Raw genomic sequence first — 24,373 nt, 5'->3', positions numbered from 1 at the left:
CCGCGCGCTGCCGCTCACCCGCGGGTGCCCCATGCCCGAGCCCGCGACTCCGTCTGCCGGCGCCGCCCAGCTCCTCCCGCTGGCGCGCCCCGCCGCCCTTCACCGCCGGCCGGTGAGCCCCGGCGCCCGCATTGCCTCCCTGCGCCTGGATCCGGCCGCCCTGGGGCGAGATCCGCCCCTGCCGCCCGTCCCCGTTCGTCGGAGCTCACCGGAGCTTCGTCGGCGTCGCCTCGTCGCCAGATCCGGGCGGGTGGGCGAGATCCACCCGTCCCGTGATCCAAACACGCCTCCGCCCCTCCCGGATCCCTCCATCCCGCACCCCCTCGTCCAGTCTTTCGCGGGGTAAAAAATCTCTCCAAGTCCCAGGATTTTCATCTCATGTTGCCATATTTGTCATGTCATAACTTCGTGCTCGGTGCTCTGATTCATGCATATAATATATCAAAATATTCACCATGAGATGCTCTCCATTTTCTTACATTGTGCCATGTTTGTTTGAGGTCATCTTGATGCTCTAATAATTGTTGCAAGAGTGCTATATGATGTTATCTGATGTCTGTTATCAGAACTTGACGATTTTTCTTTTTCATTGCATTTTGTGTGTGCATCATATGTGATTGATGTCTACATGTGTTTTGATCTACATCATGCCATCTTTACAGTGGTGCTAGCGTTGTATTTTTAGGATGTATGTGGTGACTAGCACAAGCATGCAAAGTAGCCTCTGTGATGTTGCTGATTTCTGTGACTTAGTCATTTCTGCTAAGTCTGAGTCTGTTATATTTTGTTGCCATGTAAACCTACTTCCATCATGAGTTATATGCATAATCTGGAGATGTTCACTAAGGGTGTTTTGTTATACATATTATGCGCTATCCATCCATGCCCTTGGTTGCATTTATGGCCTACTTTAGATTGTTGTAATATTGCTGCAAAGTTGCTAAATAATGTTTCTGTCAGCCTGTTAACATTAAGTCCAGTTTTTGCCATGTGTTTTGATAAGGATCCATTCACCCTATGAACTTTCTATTGCCATTTTTAGTTTGATATTTGTGCCATCTTACTTCTGGTTACCTTGTCATGCCATCTAGTGCTCCGTGGTGAGTGGTTCAAGCTCACCAACATGCCTACTTATCATTATTTCTGCCATGCTCTGTTTTCTTCTAAGTCTGAAGCTGTTAATAAAACTTGCTATGTTTACATGGGTGCCATCATATCTTCTGTGCCTTTTTGGCTCATGTTAAGTAAGGGACTTTTGTTCTATGCAATTAGTAGATTCATGTCCATGCCTTTTGTTTTCATGTTGAGTTGCTGTAGCATGTAGTTTTGATGCTTGCTAGAAGCCTAGTTGCTGTTTTGGACAGTTTGTTGCTATGTCTTGTTTGGAGTGTATGTGTTGCACCGTTGCTCCGTTTTGAGCATGCTCTATATGAAACTTGCTTAGAATTGCATGTAGTTTCATAGTATCATGTTGCATCCATGCCTTGAGTGTGTTTGTTTGATGTTTGAATGCATGTTGCATCAATGCCATGTTTAACTTGTTTTGCTCATATCTTCTAGGCCGTAGCTCCGAATCTAATGAACTTTATATGTAATTTGACTAGAATTTCATGTAGATCATCATGGTGCGTCTTAACTTTTTTTTTAACAACTTGAACATAAGGTTTATTCAGTTCTGGACCAATTTCGAAATTTGCATATGAGGACTTACCGGAGTTGTTATATGTTAGTTCCGGCCTCATTTAAACTTGCTTTGATGTGTTGTTCTTTTATGCATCATCTCTTGTCATGAGTAGCTTCATATAGCCTTGTCATGCATCATACTTGGTTGAGCATCATGCTTTGTTCATGTGTGGTGTGCTTCTTCTCGATAGTTCCCGTGTCGTAGCGATCGTGAGGATTCGTTCGTCTTCGTGGCTTCATCTTCTTCATGGACTCGTTCTTCTTCCTAGCGGGATTTCAGGCAAGATGACCGTTACCCTAGATCTCATTACTATCATTGCTATGCTAGTTGCTCGTTTGGAGCCTTCTGTTATGTGTCTATGCCTTTTGGGCTCAAGAGTGCACAGGCAACTTACCAGCGTTGCGTGCAGAATTGTCTTCATAATCAGATTGGGCACAACGTTCATGCCTATGTGGATGATATCATGGTCAAATCCAGAGAGAAGGAGACCTTGATAGATGATCTGAGAGAGACCTTTGATAATCTCCGGGTCTACAAGATGATGCTTAACCCGGCCAAGTGTGTTTTTGGTGTTCCTGTCGGCAAGCTCTTGGGTTTTCTGGTTTCTCACAGAGGCATTGAAGCTAACCCGGAGAAGATCAAGGGAATCACCTCTCTGGCTAAGCCGGCGTGCATAAATGACGTCCAGCGTCTGGCGGGTCGTATCGCTGCTTTGAGTCGGTTTATAAGCCGGTTGGGTGAAAAGGCCATGCCACTATATCAGATGGTGAAGAAAACAGATGACTTTGTCTGGAATGATGCTGCTAATGCTGCTTTTGAGGATTTGAAAAGACAGCTAGCTGAGCCGCCAGTCCTTGCTGCTCCTGTCGATAAGGAGCCTTTATTGTTGTATGTAGCCGCTAACACATGAGCCGTCCGTGTGGCTGTGGTGGTGGAGCGTAAGGAAGCGGGTAAGGAACATCCGGTTCAGCGGCCGGTTTACTACGTCAGCGAAGTACTCATTGAGTCCAAGCAACGGTATCCACATTGGCAGAAGCTTGTTTATGGGGTGTTCATGGCAAGCCGGAAGCTTAAGCATTATTTCCAGGGCCACCCTATCACTGTGGTTAGTTCTGCTCCCCTAGGAGATATCATCCAAAACAGAGAAGCCACAGGAAGAGTTGCTAAGTGGGCCATAGAACTTGGGCCTCATGGTCTAAAGTACGTGCCACGTACTGCTATCAAATCTCAAGTTTTTTTTCATTGGTGGATTTCATCAACGTTTGGACAGAGCTGCAGGTGCCTAAAGAGAAACCGGATAATACATACTAGACTATTCACTTCGAGGGGTCCAGGCAATTGGAGGGCTCGGGGGTTGGAGTTGTGTTAGCTTCCCCTCGAGGTGACAAGTTTTGTTACGTACTACGGTTGATGTTTCCCTGTACTAACAATGCAGCTGAGTACGAGGCCTTGCTCCATGGTCTTCGGGTGGTGTTGAAGATATAACCATTAGAGTCACCCGCCCAGGAGGGGCCGGGTTACGTCATACTGATCATCACGTGAAGCCCAGTACCGGGCTAGAGGATGGCGGATCGATAATGGGCTTAAGACTCGGAGGCGGCTTAAGGCCCGTAGTGATAAACCGCCATTATGGCAAGACTTGTAATGTAAGGCAAGAGTAGTTAAGAGTCCGAGCCGGACACTGTTATAAGCCGGCCGGGACTCTGAGGGCCGCGGGGCGTCAGCCTCTCTATATAAAGGGATGACCCGGCGGCGGTTCAGGACGAAAAACAACAGATCAAGAGCCAGGCATAGCGATTAAGCTCCCTGGTCATCGAAACCCTAAGTAATACCACCTCAACTGGACGTAGGCTTCTACCTTCACCGTAAGGGGCCGAACCAGTATAACCCTCGTATTCCTTGTCCCGCTTAACCCCTTTAAGCTTCCTAGCTGCGATGGCTCCACGACTAAGTCCTTGCATGAGGACATCTGCCGTGACAATTCCACGACAGTTGGCACCCACTGTGGGGCCAGTGCATGTGGATTTGAGTTCTTGAAGGGCAGCTTCGAAGGGCTCAAGGGATACGCTGTGGGCTGAATGACCAAGAGTCGTCGCGGCAAGCTCTACATCAACGATGCAAACTGGAGCCCCGACGCCGGCTCAATTGAGTACGGGTACCGGGTCCCCTTAGGCGGAATCCATGTCTTTATTGGCAAGATTGGTGAGCCGGGCCTTGAGCTGGACCTCTGCGCTGATCTCATCGAGACGGCTCAGCGTGCACGACCCGCCCGGACTCTGCCTGCCTTGAAGCATGCGTTCGTGGGATGTGTCCATGGAGGACTCTCTGAAAGATCTGGATCTGGAGAGGAGACGGCCGCTCGCTCTGACGGCGAGTCATCCACAGAGGAGGCTGACTCGTTATACCAACTTCAAGATGGCAGGCTCAGGCGCTGTTCCGATGGCGACAGCATTCCGGACCCCTTTGAGCCGCCGAGCCGGGTTGGAATCTTCATGGCTGGCGCACAACCTGTTCAAAACCCCGCCGCCGGGGCAAGAAGCCCTGTGCCCTCGCCGGCTCAGGTGCTGATGGATCTCACAGACAAGATGACAGCCCTGTTAACCGCTACGGTCGCCCCAGTGGATCAAGCTCAGCATGACACGGAGGTAGCACAGTTAAAGTTGGATCTAGCAAAAGCCAAGAAGGATCTGGCGGCGGAAGGGATCAGGATGGCTGCAGAAAGGGCGGCTCTCGACGCCCAGACTCAGCTGATTCAGGCGCAGTCTTTCTGGCTCACGATGGATCAGAACGCGTCCAATGAGGTCATGAGAAGAAGGCATCAAAAGGCCCAATCTCAACTCCCTTCGGTTTACAATCCTCGAAACCTCTTCAACACGCCTGGTGCAGCGCCCAGTAACCCGCCAGAGATCACGGCACCCAGGGCTGGAGCGTCAATTCAGCCCCAAGTGACGGGGCCTCCCCGGGTGAACGCTGCCCCGCTTCAGTACATGCCAATACCATCGGGTCATTACGCCAACCCGTTGGAAAACATGGTCGCCGCGGCGGCGCGACTGGCGGCTCTCCCAATTGATGGCGACTCTCTGACGGCGGTTGAAACCCGCCGGGTCAGAGAACTCCTTCAGACGGCTCTGGTGCAACAGGAGGCATATTCATATAGCCGGGATAGGATTCATTCAACCCCTCGCCCAGGCCGGAGCCCGAGTTATAGCAGACACATGGTCTCAGCGACCGGCTCTAGCAATGTCCGACGCCGTGATTTGCCTCCAGGCCACGGCCCGGTTCATGATGGAGCTTTTAATGTGGTAGACCAAGACAGAGCACGACGAGAGGCGGAGCAGGCGGCTCAGTTGACGGCTTACCAGCCACTCCCGGCTTATCCGACGGCCTCCATCGACGCGGGTATACCTACGAGGACCGAGGTGTTCCTTGTCTGGTGCCGGCTCTCCGTAATGAACGTCTGCCCAAGGATTTCAAGGGGCCTAGGAAGGTACCTAATTACACGGCTGATTTGCAACCCAGAGCATGGATCGAGAGTTACGAGATGGCTATGGAGTTGCTGGAGGTCAGCGAAGCGGCAATGGCCAAGTACTTCACCATGATGTTAGATGGGACTGCCCCCACTTGGTTGAAAGGACTGCCACCGAACTCTATTGGGTCTTGGGCTGAGCTAAAAGCCCGGTTCATCCAAAACTTCAAAGATACATGTAGGCAATCTATGTCAATTGTGGATTTGACTAACTGTAAGCAGCAGGAGGGTGAGTCTACAACCCATTGGGTTCGCCGAGTCAAAGAAATAATACATTCATCTGATAAGATGGATGCCGGCTCTGCAGTCTTAATGTTAGAGTAGAATTGTCGTTTTGCGCCCCTGAAGATGAAACTCGGGCGGCTCAAGCGTGATTGCAATGATATGGGTATGTTGATGGCGGCTCTGGTCAAGTACGCCGACTCTGATAGTACCAAGGATCCCGCATCGGATGATGAAATGACGGGGAAGGGAAAACGGAACGGCAATGGCAAGGGCCCCCAGCATAACCCGGCGAACCAAGGAGGTAACAAGCGTAAGGCTGATGGCAGTATGGAATTTGTGGCCAACGCCAATTCACAGGGTAGCAACCACCAGCGCAAGGGGAGACCACCTCCCCGAGCCGGCGGGTCAGGCCCGATGCTTGAACAATTGTTGAATGAGCCTTGCCCAAGGTGTCACGACCGGTTTTTCAATAAAATAATTATTGAGAGACAAATCCCTTTTACAGACCAGTAAGGAAGAATTCCTTCTCACTGGTAGACAATATCTTGGTCACAGAAGAAAAATACCAGGAGTACTGAATATAATACAAGGTTGAGCGGAGACTGCCCAACAATTTATTACATGCACGCTGATAAAACAAGACGGCGGATAGGGTGGCATAGCTACTAACTCACGATAATAACGGTGGTGGAAATATCACCGCGAAGTGAGTGATATGACTCCTGAATACTACAGCTCTTCGAGCGTCGGAGTGAGGCTCGAGGAGACTTATTGCGGGTGGCGGAAACGTATATAATACAAGTGACCAATATCCGGGATCTTGCAGGACTGACTGGGACTCCTCTAGGCGTCGGACGCGCTATCAAACTCTTCATCCAAGAGATCGCCTTCGTCAACATCTGGCCAAATCAACAAGCCAGGTGAGTACTATGAAAGTACTCGCAAGACAGTTCGAACATAAGATATAACAAATGTAAACATGAAGCATATGAACAATTTATCCAGTGCGTTCAGACATAGAGATAATAAATACTGGGTGCCAAGCGAGGGTCTGAATGACCCCTCGAGCGGAAACTGCAGAATAGTAATACTGGTGCCAAACGAGGGTCTGAATGACTCCTCAAGAGGAAACTGCGAGAATAATAATGCTGGTGCCAAACGAGGGTGTGAATGACTCCTCGAGAGGAAACTGCGAGAATAATAATACTAGTGCCAAACGAGTGTCTGAATGACTCCTCGAGCGGAAAATGCAGAATAATAATGCCACAGTCGGGCATCGGGGCGACACCACATAAAGGGCTTAGAACAGAAAATAAAGGCGGTGCGTGCCACAGTCGGACGTCTGAGCGACATCACATAAAGGGCTTATATTTAATGTAAGAAACAAAAACACACCACAGTCGGACGTCTGCGCGATGTCACATAAAGGGCTTATATTGTAGCTCAATAATACAATAGTTCGGGAACATAAATTATCACAAGCACGAGACAAATATAAAGTTAGTTCATCCACAGTAATAATAATCAAACTGGGTTTACCACTTGAGCTTGTTCACCGGGGACAAGTTTTCCACGCGGATAGATATGGATATACTGATTACACTACTTGATCATGGATACGATGACTTGGAAGGAATTGACTCTGCAGAGTTTGTACTTAACCACAGTCAATGGATTCCAGTAGTCACGGGGACTAGTTCCGTCTACGGTGTTTTGGAAGAAACACGTCTAACCAGTACACACCCAATTCAACCTTCCGAAGCCAGGGATCACCCTCGGCAACGTTCAAGAAAAACCTTGAGACGGGGAGGCTACAACCTCGCGTAGCATGGGATCAAATTTCTATACGCGCACTCTAAGGGGGTGCCCCCCCTCTCGGTCCCAACCGGAAACACCCATGCCCCCTGACCGGATGACTGGCTTTAATCCTGGGCCAAGGTACCATCATCCCGGCCTCTCTGTTTGGTGTGTACACGGAAAGAGGTTACCAACTTACTAAACCGCATCCTGGCAAATGAAACATGTGGTAGCACGGAAGGGGGAAAGAACGATAACGTGACTCCGTCCACGTTAACGTTGGAGAAAATCGGATGACGCAAGGCTGGTATGCTACAACAGTACCACCTTGCTGCCCTTCATGTCACTACATGATTAGGCCATCTCTCATCAGAGATCATCGCAACTTTGGAACATGCGGGAAAAGAACGATAACGTGACTCCGTCCACGTTAACGTCGGAGAAAGTCGGATGACGCAAGGCTGGTATGCTACAACAGTACCACCTTGCTGCCCTTCATGTCACCACATGATTTGGCCATCTCTCATCAGAGATCATCGCAACTTTGGAACATGCGGGTAGTTGCCTTACAAGCAACGAGGTATTTACCGACACTCATATGCCACGCACAAACTTTCAAGCAAACATGCAAAACACCTATCATATCAAATGTTCAACACATGCTTGCCTGGTTCGGAGAAGTCGGAGTCTAGCTCGGCGAAGTTCGCGGCTCCGTCACCTCTTCCGGAACCTACGGCAATCACGAAAACGGGCACTAACATGAAAACCAATGGGTGCACAGAAACTTCTCCAAACAAATTCCAATTAAATCTCATAAAAAACTAGACAAAATTTTAAGATTGTCAGAAAAAGAATCACTCAAAAATCCCTTTTTATTAAAAAGTTATAAAGGTTTCTGTCCAGGGACTTATCTGTAATGAAACAAAAAAGTTCCAGGGTTTTAACTGAGAAAACAGAAAACGGTTCGATTGGAAATGCGCAAGCTCAAGAGGGAAAGCGTATTTGCCCGAAGGCGCCAACAGAAAACGGTTCGAGGGAGAATATAACAGAGGCTGACATGCGGGGTCCACATGTCAGGTTTGAAAAGCTCGCCGGCGCCCGAAGACTGCGGTGGACGCCGGCGTCGAACCACGGCGAGTTAGGAGGATCGGAGGGTACCAAGAGCTTCAGCGTGTCCTTTCGCGTCGGTGGATGGTGGACTCGACCGTCGGAGAGCACCACGTCGACGACGACACTTTCTCCGGCGGACGGCGGCTCGGGTGAGGATGGAGAACTCCGGTGGAGGGCTGCAAACTTCGAATTGAAGCACGGGTCAGAAGGAGGGATGCATAGTGAAGCTACTGGCAAGAGAAGGGAGGCGGAGGTGCACACACGGGGGCGAATCGAGCTGGATCCCGTGGCGGGTCGCGGCGGCCGGAGTCGAGGAAGGAGACCTCCTCGGGGCTCTTCCAGTGGCTAGGCGTGCTCTCGGTAGAGTGCTGGGATGGTGTGTGCTCGAGTTGAAGCTCGGGGCCTCTATTTATAGGCGGATCGACGGGGTGGCCGTGAACGGAGAATCTCCGGCGAACGATTACGGCGATGCAGTGGATTGGCAGGAGGTTTGAGTGGCCAGACGGCATCAGTGGAGGTTACTGGTGTCATTCCACAGATAAACGGAGTTGGTCTTGGCGTAATGGCGTCGGTCCACGGTGAGATGACCGCATGGGCTCGACGGCGGCAGAGAGCGCGCTCCGCGCCCTGCGGTTCACGACGAGAGCGGCAGCGCGTTCGGGGGAGTGGAAGGCCACGCGGCGAGCTCCGGTGGCTTGGGCGGCGCTGGGTGGCGCCGTCAGCGCCGTGCCTCCCGCTGGCGGCCGCAAAGCCGCCGCTGGCGTCGGTTACGGGGCGGCGCACCTTCTGCTGCTCGTCGCTGACGTGCGCAAGGTGCCAGACGTTCGTGCGGTGCAGGAACAAGAGGGAGGGGACGGGGAGCAAGGCGACACAGTGGCACTGGTGAGATCGACGTCGGGTTCTGAAGAAAACGACAGTGCACTGCAATGTTCTCTGAACTTAACTGAAACTGAATTTGACAATGCACTGCAGGTGCTCGACAGAATGATTTGGCAATGAGAAAAAAATTTCTGGGGCTGTAACTTGGTGAGGTGACCACTCAATGCACCCAGAGGCTGCCTGATTTTACTTTTGGAATTTTTGGAGAAAGGTTTGAATGAATTTCACCAAATTTGACAAATCTGGTCCAAACTTGCAGCAAGTGTAGTTTCAAAACTTTGAACTGAAGACCAGTGGATCTTCATGGATCTTGGTTGAGGGTTCAAAGGACTAGGGAGGAGAGTTGGTTTGGGGGCAAAAATCAAAATAGAAAGTAGAGTTCCTTTGTAAATCACCAATGGATAGAATAGAAGACAGAAATTTATTTGAATAAGATTTAAATGGAAAATAAACATAGGGGAGGTTCAACTTGCTGGATTAGATGCCAAACATGATCCAAAGATGAGGGGAGGGTTAGGAGAGAGTATTTGCACTAAGGCCATGGCAAGAGGGAAATGTTGAAAGTGGTAAAGGATTATTCCAAAAGCCATAGTGCAAATTTCAAAGAGATTTTCAAAAGGCATTTTCCCAAGTGAAAAGTATTTTGTCTTGAGTCCAAATGAAAAGCAAGAACCTCCAAGACCAAAGACAGATCTTGGGTGAATCCAAATAAAACTTTTTCCATAAAAAAATATTTGAAAGGGAGAGTTCTTTTGAAAAAAAAATTAATCACCTCCCTCAAGTCAAATAAAAATCTTCTGAAAAATCCAAATAAAAACTTGGGTGTCACACAAGGCATGGCTCTAGGGAAAAGTTGGCCACTCATCTATGGAAGGACTGCGCAATCATGAAGGCCTTTAAAAATTCCAGTGTTTTCAATGGCAACAGTGGCCCGGGCGGCGGTTCAGGCGCTGGCGGCTTTCATGGCCCGGGCGGCGCTTCAAATTCCAATTCTCAGAATGTTCAAGGGGGCTTTAATCAGCAGTCCGGCCAGGGTCATCAGCAGCAGCAGGGGGGATACCAGACTAATCCAAAGCAGCTCAACGGCGGGCAGTATCACGTATTTACTACCAGTCTATGCAAGCGAGAGCAGAAGCTCCATAAAAGGGCTGTGAATGCTGTTGAGCCGGCGGTTCCACGTTATTTAAGATGGTCTGAGCAGCCTATTGTGTGGAGTAGGGAAGATCATCCTCCCCGGATTGATAATCCGGGTCACCTGGCCTTGGTGGTGGATCCTCAGTTTGGGGGGTATAAATTCACTAAATTGCTCATGGACGGAGGCAGCAGCATCAACATCCTCTATTATGAGACCTTCCGTCGTATGGGTTTAACTAATAAAAACCTCAGCCAGTCCAATACTGTTTTCCATGGCGTGGTGCCCGGCAAGTCAGCATATCCGGTCGGTAAGATCGAGCTGGAAGTGGCCTTTGGAGATGAGTACAACCACAGGGTGGAAAAACTAACCTTTGAGGTGGTCAAGATAAGAAGCCCATACCACGCCTTGTTTGGGCGGCCGGCTTACGCCAAGTTCATGGCACGGTCGTGTTACGTGTATCTGGAGCTCAAGATGCCGGGTCACAATGGGACCATTACGGTTCATGGCAGCCGAAAGATAGCCTTGGAGTGTGAGGAAGGTGATGCGGCTTACGCTGAATCTGTTTGTGCAACAGAGGAGTTGAAGTTTTACAAGGACAATGTTGACCCGGCAGATATGACGTCTTTGAAAAAGCCAACCACGGAGCATGAGCCGGTAATGAAATTTAAGTCAGCTGATGAGACTAAACTTGTTGACTTTGTTCCAGGTGACTCATCTCAGCAGTGCAGCATCAGTGCCAATCTGGATCCGAAATAGGAATGCACGCTCATCGAGTTCATCCGTGAGAACAGGGACATCTTTGCATGGAAACCTTCTAACATGCCGGGTGTGCCTAGAGAACTCGCTGAGCACACTCTCAATATTGATCCGAAATTTCAGCCGGTCAGGCAATTCCTCCGGCGGTTTAATGAGGAGAGGCGGAAAGCCATTGGTGAGGAGGTGGCCCGGCTCTTGGCGGCCGGGTTTATCATGGAAGTCTTTCATCCAGAGTGGTTAGCTAACCCGGTGCTCGTGCTCAAGAAGAATGGCACCTGGCAGATGTGTGTGGATTACACAGATTTAAACAAGGCCTATCCGGCTGATCCTTATGCTCGCCCACGTATTGATCAAATTATTGATGCTACGGCGGGTTGTGAACGCTTAAGTTTTTTGGATGCTTATTCTGGATACCATCAGATTAAAATGGCAGTTAAGGACGAGGGGAAGACGGCATTCATCACTCCCTTTGGAGCCTTCTGTTATGTATCTATGCCTTTTGGGATCAAGAGTGCACAGGCGACTTACCAGCGTTGTGTGCAGAATTGTCTTCATAACCAGATTGGGCGCAACGTTCATGCCTATGTGGATGATATCGTGGTTAAATCCTGGGAGAAGGAGACCTTGGTAGATGATCTTAAAGAAACCTTTGACAATCTCCGGGTTTACAAGATGATGCTTAACCCGGCCAAGTGTGTTTTTGGTGTTCCCGCAGGCAAGCTCTTGGGTTTTCTGATTTCTCACAGAGGCATTGAAGCTAACCCGGAAAAGATCAAAGCAATCACCTCTCTGGCTAAGCCGGCGTGCATAAACGACGTCCAGCGTCTGGTGGGCTGCATCGTTGCTTTGAGCCGGTTTATAAGCCGTTGGGTGAAAAGGCCATGCCACTGTACCAGTTGATGAAGAAAACAGATGACTTTATCTGGAATGATGCCGCTAATGCTGCTTTTGAGGATTTGAAGAGACAGCTGGCTGAGCCCCCAGTCCTTGCTGCTCCCATTGACAAGGAGCTCTTATTGCTGTATGTAGCCGCTAACACACGAGCCGTCAGTGTGGCTGTGGTGGTGGAGCGTAAGGAAGCGGGTAAGGAGTATCCGGTTCAGCGGCCGGTTTACTACGTCAACGAAGTACTCATTGAGTCCAAACAACGGTATCCGCATTGGCAGAAGCTTGTTTATGGGGTATTCATGGCAAGCCGGAAGCTTAAGCATTATTTCCAGGGTCACCCTATCACTGTGGTTAGTTCTGCTCCCTTGGGAGATATCATCCAAAACAGAGAAGCCACAGGAAGTGTGGCTAAGTGGGCTATAGAACTTGGGCCTCATGGTCTGAAATACGTGCCACGCACTACTATCAAATCTCAAGCATTGGTGGATTTCATGAACGATTGGACAGAGCTGCAGGTGCCTGAAGAGAAACCGGATAATACATACCGGACTATTCACTTCGACGGGTCTAGGCAATTGGTGGGCTCGGGGGCTAGAGTTGTATTAACTTCCCCTCGAGATGACAAGTTTTGCTATGTGCTACGGTTGATGTTTCCCTGTACTAACAATGCGGCTGAGTACGAGGCCTTGCTCCAGGGTCTTCGGGTGGCTAAAGAGATGAGCTTGAGCCGGGTAAGGTGCTTTGGCGACTCAGATTTAGTGGCCCAACAAGTGTCAGGCAAGTGGGATTCCAAAGACCCTCTCATGGTGGCTTATCGCCGCGAAGTTGATGCCATTGTTGGACATTTTCAGGGTTACCAAGTAGAGCACATCGATCGCAGAAAGAACGAGGCGGCTGATGCATTAAGCCGGCTAGGCTTTCAGCAAAAGCCAGTGGCGCCTAATACTTTCTTAGACATCTTGCATAACCCTTCGGTTAAGTTGCATACAGAGGAAGGCTTGGCTGTTCCTGACCTGGAGGCACAGTTGGTGGCGGCTCTCCACGTTACTCCAGACTGGACAGTACCATACTTGGCTTACATGACCCGGGTAGAATTGCCTGAGGATGAAACTTTGGCCAAACAAATAACCCGGCGGTCTAAGTCAATGATAATTGTCAATGGCGAGCTGCATCGCCGCAGTGTCACTGGAACTTTCCAGCGTTGTGTTTCCCCTGAGGAAGGTCAAGAAATTTTACGTGAAATTCACGAGGGGGATTGTGGCCGTCATGCCGGCTCAAAATCCCTTGTGGCCAAGGCTTTTCATCATGGTTTTTATTGGCTGACGGCTGATGTTGATGCAGAGGATTTGGTCAGTAAATGTGACGGATGCCAGAGGTTCTCGCGACGGGCTCATGTGCCGGCTCAAGAATTGAGGATGATTCCAATTACTTGGCCGTTTGCGGTCTGGGGGCTTGATATGGTTGGGCCTTTTAAAAGATCTAAGGATAAGAAGACCCACCTCCTGGTGGCGGTCGACAAGTTCACAAAGTGGGTTGAAGCAGAGCCAGTTAGTAAGTGTGACGCACCCACAGCGGTTCAGTTTATGAAAAGGGTGATATTTCACTTTGGTTTTCCACACAGCATTATAACTGACAATGGTACCAATCTGTCTAAAGGCGCCATGGAGGAGTTTTTTCAATGAGAGCATATTCGGCTTGATGTTTCATCAGTGGCTCACCCTCAGTCAAATGGTCAAGCTGAGAGAGCCAATCAGGAAATCTTGAAGGGCATCAAGCCCCGGCTGTTGGTCCCTTTGCAACGGACGCCAGGTTGTTGGGTGGAGGAGTTACCCTCCGTGTTATGGAGCATCAATACTACTCCTAACAGGTCTACGGGTTACACGCCTTTCTTCATGGTTTATGGAGCGGAGGCGGTCCTCCCTAGCGACATCCATCATGACTCGCCTCGATTGGCGGCTTATGTTGAGGCGGATAATGAGCGGGCGCGCCAAGATGCTCTTGACTTGTTGGACGAACAGCGTGATGTGGCAGCGGCTCGCTCGGTGATTTACCAACAAGACCTGCGCCGCTATCACAGCCGCCGGGTTAAGTCCAGAGTCTTCCAGGAAGGTGATCTGGTGCTCCGGCTCATCCAAGATCAAACAGATGCACACAAGTTATCCCCGCCTTGGGAAGGGCCCTTTGTGGTCAGCAAGAACTTGCACAACGGGTCATACTACCTTATCGATGTTCGGGAGCACAAAGATTCACGTAAATCGGAGGAAGAGACCCGACGGCCGTGGAACATAGCTCAGCTTCGGCCTTATTACACTTGAGCCACCGCTCTCATAATGTACATATTTCTATAGCCATGTATATATTATGATACATAATAAAGCAGGACCTCTGTCCTTTTCTCCTCCAAAGGTAAATATGTTATTTTCATTACAACATTACATGGTCACTTGGAGGTGGATCCGGCTTATGATCGTATTCAAATCTAGCCGTTAACAACATGATCACTTGGGGGCTTCCTCTTCAAACATAGGTCGTATTCGAACCAAAGAGAACATAGCTATCGATACCCACTTGATTGGTAGATTGCCGAGCTCATTGGGGAGTTTTTCTTGATCATATTTGAATCATAGCTCAACCCCCTTTGGGAACCGACGTGGATCGTATTCGAATCAGCGTCCTTAAACAACTCTCAAGGTCATCTGGGGGCTTCCTATTCAAACATAGGTCGTATTCGAACCAAAGAGAACATAGTTGTCGGTACCCTCTTGATCGGCAACGCCAAAGCCACTAGGGGCTATATGATCGCATTCGAATCTTAGCTTAACCCCTTTGGGACAGTTCTTTGGTTGTATTCGAACTGGAAGCCCCTAAGTTTTGATCTGTTTGGTTTGCAACAAGTTCTTTTGATCATATCAACAGTGTGCAAGGGCGGTTCTTATTCCGCCGGCTTAACTTTGATTAACAATGTTGATAGCACACAACACGCATTATCGATGCTGGTGAACCGGAGTTGAGTTCTCGACCTCATTATTTGAGTTACATAAACCGGAAGTGTACTTGAAGGTTTGCAGGTAGGCTATTATGGTTATCTCGAGGATATAATTGAGAGCCGGTCTTTTACGGCTTTGGTTCATATTCCGGGTTATACGTAAGATATATGACTCTCTGTGCGGAAGGCCGCCTAGAGACTTGTGATTTGTATTCTATCCAGGACAATGAAAGACAGTTCTTTAAGCTTAAGGAAAGTAAATGACCAAATATAACCCGGAGGAATATAAGAGAGCAGCTTCAACAGAGTTAAGCGCTGCACACGTGCACAATGGCACGACAAAATTAAGTGTTTGTCCTACTCTATTCCAGGAGTCCCCGAGTCAAAAAGGTGAGGCATTGTTGTTAAGGCGTAGCCATGAGCCGCCTAAGAAGTCAAGGTGCTTGTTGGGTTGAAGCTCCCGGCTCATCCCTCTCCGCTCCTCCGGCTGTTTCCATGACCTGGAAGGTTGTTGATTTCCAGTCAATGCCACTCAAAGCTTCGAATTGAGCCTCATCATCAATTAACCCGGCCGGGTCAACTTCTGGGGCGAAGGTATGCTTACGAGTCGGAGGGATCAGACTGACTGCTTCATAGCGTGGAGTTGGGATGCTCTGATTTTCCGCGTCATAGCCTGGCTGATACTTGGTAAGATCTGTGTCATTCCCAATCAAGGTGGCCACCGGGCGCACGCTCTTCACATAGGTGGCGAAGTCTTTCTGGTCAAAGGGGGTACCGTCTTCCTTCAGGATGGGGTATCCAAGAGCGATGTCGGCCGGGTCTAGCTCCGGTAGAAACGCCTTGGCCCGGCTCAGAGAAGCTATAGTTCCGGCTCTTGCAGAAGCCCGTCTCAGCTCTTGGAAGCGTTGAGGAAGTACAGCAAGCCGCCTGAGTACTTCTGCCAGGTGAGTCGGAACCTCATTGGACAGAGCCACAACGGCTAAAGCACGTTGTGACCCGGTGTAGAGTTGCTCCACCAAGGTGTAAACAGCCTTCAGCTTGCTCAGCATGTTCTGATTGAGATTGGAGCTTCTGGGGCCTGTATAACAAAGTAAGGTGAGCTGATAGCACTGGAGGGGCTTATGAGACATGAATGATGTAAGCTTATTTAAAGCTTACAGAGAACTTACCGAAGATTGCGGAGACCATCTGCGATACATGGTGTTTTAAGCCGGAGAGTTTGGAGGTTCTTTCAGTAAGAGCAGCCTCCGCTTGTTTGGCCCGGCTGAGCAAGGCAGTCTTCTCATTGGCCCAGGCTTTTCTTTCTGTTTCAAATTTTTTCTTCAGTTTTTCTTGTGCAGAGACACTGAACTCAAATTTGGCATTGGCTTTCTGGGTCTCATTTTCCTGAGTCTTCAAGCGGGTCTTCAGATCAGAGATTTCCGATTCAAGTTTCTTGCAGGCAGCCTGTACAAGTTTCGGGTTACAGTTTGAGTGACTATCATGCAACATTAAAGTCCCAAGCGCTTTGCAAGCAAAGACACTTGGCACTTGGGGGCTAATGGGCAAAGTTGCTCAAGTACTTGATTAAAAGGTAAGGTAAAAGACCGGTTCACCTAGGCTATTTAACCCGGCCCTTGCAGTGTTACCAGGTAAGACGGTATTAAGTCTACAACATATTTTATCATAAGTAATAGACTTGGGGGCTAGCATGGTAAGGATGACTATGGAGTAAACAAGGGAATTATACCTTAGATTTTTGATGTATCTGCTTCACCATGTCAATTTCCAGGTCCCGGCTGTTGTGCACTTGACCAATATAACCAACGACAATATCTCCAATGCTCAAGTTAGCATAGTCAGTGATATCCAGTCTGGCCCTGCGGCGCTCCAGCAGTTCTTCCTTAGCAGAGCATCTAGCCAGCATAGTGGGTCTTCCCGGCTCAACAAATTCGGTCCGGGTAATCACCACATCCGGGTCATCGGCCGGTTGAGCTGGGCTGGGAATCTCCGGGTTGTCAGAACTCTCCATGGCTTGTTCTTCAGTTGGAGTGGTGTTTTCTGGGGCTGGTGCAGACGGCGGCTCAGAGGCAGAGGTGTTGGGTTCAGTCAAGACCGGATCTTCGACCGGGTTACTTTTCTTTGCCCTCTTGCTGAGCTTTGCTTGTGCACTGACAGTCTTCAAAAGGTTAGTGCAAAAACATGAGTAAGATAAGCACAAAGTAAGCTAATCATCATTACCCGGGAGCGGTCTTGAAAGCCGGCAAGTTAGATTGCATGGAGTCCCCGGAGGAAGGTGAAGTTTCCTGATAGTTTGAATCAAAAGAATTGAGTGGTTGACGAGTGACGCCCGCCAAAGGATGAAAAGGATATAAGTTGGAGATAACCTCGGTCCGACGCTTCCTTGATGCTTCAGGTAAGCCGGAGGAGAGGTCTGCTTCCTTGTTGGTCCGGGTTTGCCTCCGCCTCTCATGAATCTGTCGCTTCGAGAGAAATTGAGGATCTTGATAAGCAAAAGGATGTGAAAATCTTACTTTCCGGGTTACTCTTCGGACTTTCAGCCTTGGCAAGGGCTCTGAGTCGGAGGAAAGTATAGTTACCTCTTCAATCACCGGGTTACTCACTCCGGTATCATCCTGCTGATAATCAATGTCAATAAGGTGGTTAAAAACAGACAAAAGAACCAAAGAAGATCCTAAAGAATCAAGGGCTACCTCTGACTCGGAGGTATCATCCAACTGAAGCAGATCTGAGGCGCTAGGCTTACTCCCCTTCTTGCGGGGAGCGGCTCTCCTGGCGGCTTTTTTGACCTTCCTGGCTTTTTTAGCAGCCTCATGGTCATACCTGACCTTCTAGAACTTATCATTAGCCTGAAAAATACGACAAAGGTTTCTTGAAGTTAAGATGAAAATTGTTCAAATGGAAAGTAAGGTGCTCAGATCAGTAGCTTACCGCCGGAGCTGGGTTAGCTTTGCAGAAGGGACTTAAGCCTGTCCTCCCGCAATCTGTTAAGCTCTCGTTCAGAAGGGACTTGGTCATGTCATCAACGACGTCTTCAGGTAAGTCGTTGGGGCTGTGCGGAAGAGGATCATTCTTCTGGCCCGTTAATCACACATCAAGCCGGGGCGGCGGCTTAGAGGAATCACCCGCCAAGCAATCCAGACCCGGACCAGGTCAACGCCGTTAAGGCCATTTCGCAGAAGAGCTTTAATCTTGTTGATGGTGGGGATAAGTGGTTGACGCTCAGCTTGAGATAATTTGTCTGGCAGGGGGTGATTCGACTCCAGACGCAGGGCACGAAAGCCGGGCAGAGGGTTCTCATCAGCCGGAGAAGTATCTTGGCAGTAGAACCATGTCTGGTTCCAGTCCTTTGGGTGGCTTGGCGGCTCAGCATAAGGAAAGAGGCAATCTCTCCGTCGTTGAATTGAGATTCCACCAAGTTCCAAGCTAGGCCAGTTGGCGCATTCATTCTGGCGGTTCAAGTAAAATAACTCCCTAAAGTGTAGCAGGCTGGGTTCTTCTCCAAGGTATACCTCAGAGAACACTTGAAAGTTACAAATGTTCGACGCAGAATTGGGTCCAATGTCTTGAGGTCGCAGATCGAAAAAGTTCAGAACATCTCTGAAGAATTTTGAGCCAGGAGGAGCAAAGCCCCGGCTCATGTGATCAGCAAATATAACAACCTCTCTGTCTGTTGGTTGAGGTCTTTCTTCGGACGGGTCAGGGGCACGATAGGACATGACCTCCTTCTTAGGCAGGTAACCCGTTTTCACGAAGTCATCTAAGGTATTGTCAGTAACGCTGGATCTCACCCAGTTGCACGTAATGGGCGCCTTGGGAGCTTTGGGTTGCATTGTGAAAGACGGAGGCGTATGATAAAAGAGAATTTCTGGTTCAAATTTAAACCGGAGGGAAATTTCAGTTCAGTATTCAAGAAGGCGGCTTATGAAAGGGCCTAATGATATATGATTAATTGTGTCAGGTTATTTAAGCCGCCGGGGATATCAGGAGCAATTAAGTTGTTTAATTCTACTACAATGATCCGGAAATTCTATAAAGCATGGCCTCTTTTAAGCCGGATATATGAGCCGCCATAGCTAACAGATGCAATTTTTGCCTAAGTGTTGCACAAACAAGTTTCACAGATCGCAATAATTATTTTGGATCAAACAGTCATCTAGAAAGGAAAATTTTTCTAGACCTAAAAACTGGCACAGAGAAGTTCATAAGTTCTAATGAGGTCTTTTTGCAAGCAAGAGGGATCTGCTAGTATTGGAAATGGGTGCGAAACCACTACCGCAGGAGTTCTATCCTACTTTCCGGATCAAAAGAGGTCGCGGTGGAAGAACTGTGAAGAACTCGAGATGAAACTACGAGGAACAGGGGAGAACGACGGAACCCTAATGCGAATCTATTGTATGGAGTGGCAAGAACTTACTGGCGTTGATGAGCTGCGGAGGTTGCCGCCGTTTCTCTGGACCGGTTCAGGGTGATGCAGCGACCGAGGTTGAGGAAGACAAGGGGCGCGGCGGCGGTGGCGGAGCTCGAGCTCTGGGGCGTCAGAGGAGGAAGACTAGGGATCGAGGGGAGTGACGAAGGCTTATGGGCCGGGCTTATTTATAAGGTACGGCTGGTAAATGGGCGCGAGAAACGAGGGGGCTGAGGACATGATTATCTTGCCTCTTGAACGCCTCGATTGTCGGGATGGTCATCAAGATAACATCCATTGAGATATGACAGAATAAAAAATGAATTTAATGGAAGATGACGTCATGGCGGGTTACCAAGAATCCGGAAGATGACGTCACGGCGGGTTATAACCTTCGCACAAGCAGAAGCCAGAAGATTTTCTCTTAAAGGGATTGAAGATTGACATGAACCGGTTCAAATCAATCTGGGGCCTAATGTTGAAGATATAACCATTAGAGTCACCCGCCCAGGAGGGGCCGGGTTGCGTCATATTGATCATCACGTGAAGCCCAGTACCGGGCTAGAGGATGGCGGATCGATAATGGGCTTAAGACCCGGAGGCGGCTTAAGGCCCGTAGTGATAAACCGCCATTATGGCAAGACTTGTAATGTAAGGCAAGAGTAGTTAAGAGTCCGAGCCGGACACTGTTATAAGCCGGTCGGGACTCTGAGAGCCACGGGGCGTCAGCCTCTCTATATAAAGGAATTACCCGGCGGCGGTTCAGGACAAAAAACAACAGATCGAGAGCCAGGCATAGCGATTAAGCTCCCTGGTCATCAAAACCCTAAGTAATACCACCTCAACTGGACGTAGGCTTTTACCTTCACCGTAAGGGGCCGAACCAGTATAACCCTCGTGTTCCTTGTCCCGCTTAACCCCTTTAAGCTTCCTAGCTGCGATGGCTCCACGACTAAGTCCTTGCACGAGGACATCTGCCGTGACAATTCCACGACAGGTGGCTAAGGAGATGAGTTTAAGCCGGGTAAGGTGCTTTGGCGACTCAGATTTGGTGGCCCAACAAGTATCAGGCAAGTGGGATTCCAAGGACCCCCTCATGGCGGCTTATCGCCACGAAGTTGATGCCATTGCTGGACATTTTCAGGGTTACCAAGTAGAGCACGTCGATCGCAGAAAGAATGAGGCGGCTGATGCATTAAGCCGGTTAGGCTCTCAGGGAAAGCCGGTGCCGCCTAATACTTTCTTGGATACTCTGCATAACCCTTCTGTCAAGTTACCTACAGAGGAAGACTTGGTTGTTCCTGACCCAGAAGCACGATTGGTGGCGGCTCTCCACGTTATCCCAGATTGGACAGTGCCATACTTAGCTTACATGACCCGGGGAGAATTGCCTGAGGATGAAACTTTGGCCAGACAAATAACCCGGTGGTCTAAGTCAATGATAATTGTCAATGGTGAGCTGCATCATCACAGTGTCACTGGAGTTTTTCAGCATTGTGTTTCCTGAGGAAGGTCAAGAAATTTTACGTGAGATTCACGAGGGGGATTGTAGCCATCATGCCGGCTCAAAATCCCTTGTGGCCAAGGCTTTTCATCATGGTTTTTATTGGCTGACGGCTCATGCTGATGCAGAGGACTTGGTCAGTAAATGTGACGGTTGTCAGAAGTTCCCAAGACGGGCTCACATGCCGGCTCAAGAGTTGAGGATGATTCCAATCACTTGGCCGTTTGCAGTCTGGGGGCTTGATATGGTTGGGCCTTTCAAAAGGTCCAAAGATAAGAAGACCCACCTCTTGGTGGCGGTTGACAAGTTCACAAAGTGGGTTGAGGCAGAGCCAGTTAGTAAGTGTGGCGCAGCCACGGCGGTTCAGTTCATGAAAAAGGTGATATTTCGCTTTGGTTTTCCACACAGCATTATAACTGACAATGGTACCAATCGATCTAAAGGCGCCATGGCGGATTTTTGTCAACAAGAGCATATTCGGCTTGATGTTTCATCAGTGGCTCACCCTCAATCCAATGGTCAAGCTGAGAGAGCCAATCAGGAAATCTTGAAGGGCATCAAGCCCCGGCTTTTGGTCCCTTTGCAACGGACGCCGGGTTGTTGGGTGGAGGAGTTACCTTCCGTATTATGGAGAATCAATACTACTCCTAACAGGTCTACGGGTTACACACCTTTCTTCATGGTTTACGGAGCTGAGGCGGCCCTCCCTAGCGACATCCATCATGACTCGCCTCGAGTGGCGGCTTATGTCGAGGCGGATAATGAGCAGGCGCGTCAAGATGCTCTTGACTTGTTGGACGAACAACGTGACATAGCAGCAGCTCGCTCGGCGATTTACCAACAAGACCTGCGCCGCTATCACAGCCGCCGGGTTAAGTCCAGGACCTTTCAGGAAGGTGATTTGGTGCTCCGGCTCATCCAGGATCAAACAGATGCACACAAACTATCCCCACCTTGGGAAGGGCCCTTTGCGGTCAGCAAGAACTTGCACAACGGGTCATACTACCTCATCGATGTTCGAGAGCACAAAGATTCACGTAAGTCGGAGGAGGAGACCCGCCGGCCGTGGAATATAGCTCAGCTTTGGCCTTATTACACTTGAGCAACCGGCTCTCATAATGTACATATTTCTATAGCCATGTATATATTATGATAAATAATAAAGCAGGACCTTTGTCCTTGTTTCCCTCCAAAGGTAAATGTGTCATTGTTGTTTTCATTGTAATATTACATGGTCACTTGGAGGTTGATCCGGCTTATGATTGTATTCAAATCAAGCCGTTAAAAATATGATCGTTTGGGGGCTTCCTGTTCAAACATAGGTCTTATTCGAACCAAAGAGAACATAGATGTCGATACCCACTTGATTGGCATATTGCCGAGCTCATTGGGGAGTTTCTTGATCATATTTGAATCATAGCTCAACCCCCTTTGGGAACCGACGTGGATCGTATTTGAATCAGCGTCGTTATACAACTCTTAAGGTCATTTTGGGGCTTCCTGTTCAAACATAGGTCGTATTCAAACCAAAGAGAACATAGCTGTCGGTACCCTCTTCGCCAAGGCCACTGTGGGCTATATGATCGCATTTGAATCTTAGCTTGACCCCTTTGGGACAGTTCTCTGGTCGTATTCAAATCAGAGGCCTCTAAATTTTTGAGATCTCTTTGTTGCAAACAAGTTCTTTTGATCATATCAAAAGTGTTGAAGGGTGGTTCTGATTCCACCGGCTTAACCTTGATTAGTAACGTTGATAGCACATAATATGCATTATATGTGTTGGTGAACCGGAGTTGAGTTCTTAACCTCATTATTCGGGTTACATAAACCGGAAGTATACTCAAAGGCTCGCAGGTATGTTGTTATGGTTATCTCCAAAATATAATTGAGAACCGATTTATTGTGACTTTGATGCATATTCCGGGTTATATGTACGATATATGACTCTCCATGCGGTGAGCCGCCTAGGGACTTGTGATTTGTTTTCTATGCAGGACAATTAAATACAGCTCTTTAAACTTAAGGAAAGCAGAGGATCAAACATAACCCGGAAGAATATAAAAGAGAGGCTTAAAAAGTGTTGAGCGCTACACACGTGCACGATGGCACGGCAAAATTAAGTGCTTATCCTACTCTATTACATGACTCCCCGACTCCAAAAGGTGAGGCATTGTTTTTAAGACATAACCATGAGCCGCCGTAGAGGTCAAAGGTGCTGTTGGGCTGAAGCTTCTAGTTCATCCCTCTCCGCTCCTCTGGTTGTTTCCATGTCCTGGAAGGTTGATGATTTCCAGTCAATGCCACTCAAGGCTTCAAATTGAGCTTCATCATCAATTAACCCGGCCGGGTCGACTTCAGGGGCGAAGGTATGCTTACGAGTCGGAGGAATCAGGCTGACTGCTTCATAACGAGGTGTTGGGATCCTCTGATTCTTCGCGTCATAGCCCGGTTGATATTTGGTGAGGTCTGTGTCATTACTAATCAAGGTGGCCACAGGGCGTACGCTCTTCACGCAAGGGGCAAAGTCCTTCTGGTCAAAGGGAGTGCCATCTTCCTTCAAGCTAGGATACCCAAGGGCGATGTTGGCCGGGTCTAGTTCCGGTAGAAACGCCTTGGCCCGGCTTAGAGCGGCTATGGCTCCGGCTCTTGCAGAAGCACGTCTTAACTCTTGGAAGCGTTGAGGAAGCACAGCAAGCCGCCTGAGTACATCCGCCAGATGAGTGGGAACTTCGTTTTACAGAGCCACAAAGGCTAAGGCACGTTGTGACCCGGTGTAAAGTTTCTCTACCAAGGTATAAACCACCTTCAGCTTGGTCAGCGCGTTCTGGTTAAGATTGGAACTCCGGGGACCTGCATTACAAAGTCAGGTGAGCTGATGGCAATTGAGATGCTTATGGGAAATGAACGATGTAAACTAGCTAGAAACTTACAGAGTAACTTACCAAAGATTGCGGAAACCATCTGAGATACATGGCGTTTTAAGCCGGATAGCTCGGTGGTTCTTTCAGTAAGAGTGGCCTCCGCTTGTTCGGCCCGGCTGAGCAAAGCAGTCTTTTCTCCGCCCAGGCTTTTCTTTCTGCTTCAAACTTTTTCTTCAGTTTCTCTTGTGCAGATACACTGAATTCAAATTTGGAGTTGGCCTTTTGAGTTTCACTTTCCTGAGTCTTCAGGCGGTTCTTCAGATCAGAGATTTCCGATTCAAATTTCTTACAGACGGCCTGTACAAATTCTGGGTTATGGTTAGGGTGATTATAATGCAATATTAAGTCTCAAGCACTTTGCAAGCAAAGACACATGGCACTTGGGGGCTAATGTATGTTGAAGAGCTCTATTTAAAGTGCCGGATCATGAAAATAAGTCCCAAGCACTTTGCAGGCAAACGTACTTGGCACTTGGGGGCTAATGCGTAAAGCTGCTCAACTACTTGATTAAAACTACTATCATTGCGATCGTGAGGATTTGTTCGTCTTCGTGG

Source organism: Triticum dicoccoides, chromosome 5B, assembly GCF_002162155.2.
Source record: "Triticum dicoccoides isolate Atlit2015 ecotype Zavitan chromosome 5B, WEW_v2.0, whole genome shotgun sequence".
Classification (NCBI taxonomy): Eukaryota; Viridiplantae; Streptophyta; class Magnoliopsida; order Poales; family Poaceae; genus Triticum; species Triticum dicoccoides.
This window is presented reverse-complemented; position numbering follows the sequence as displayed.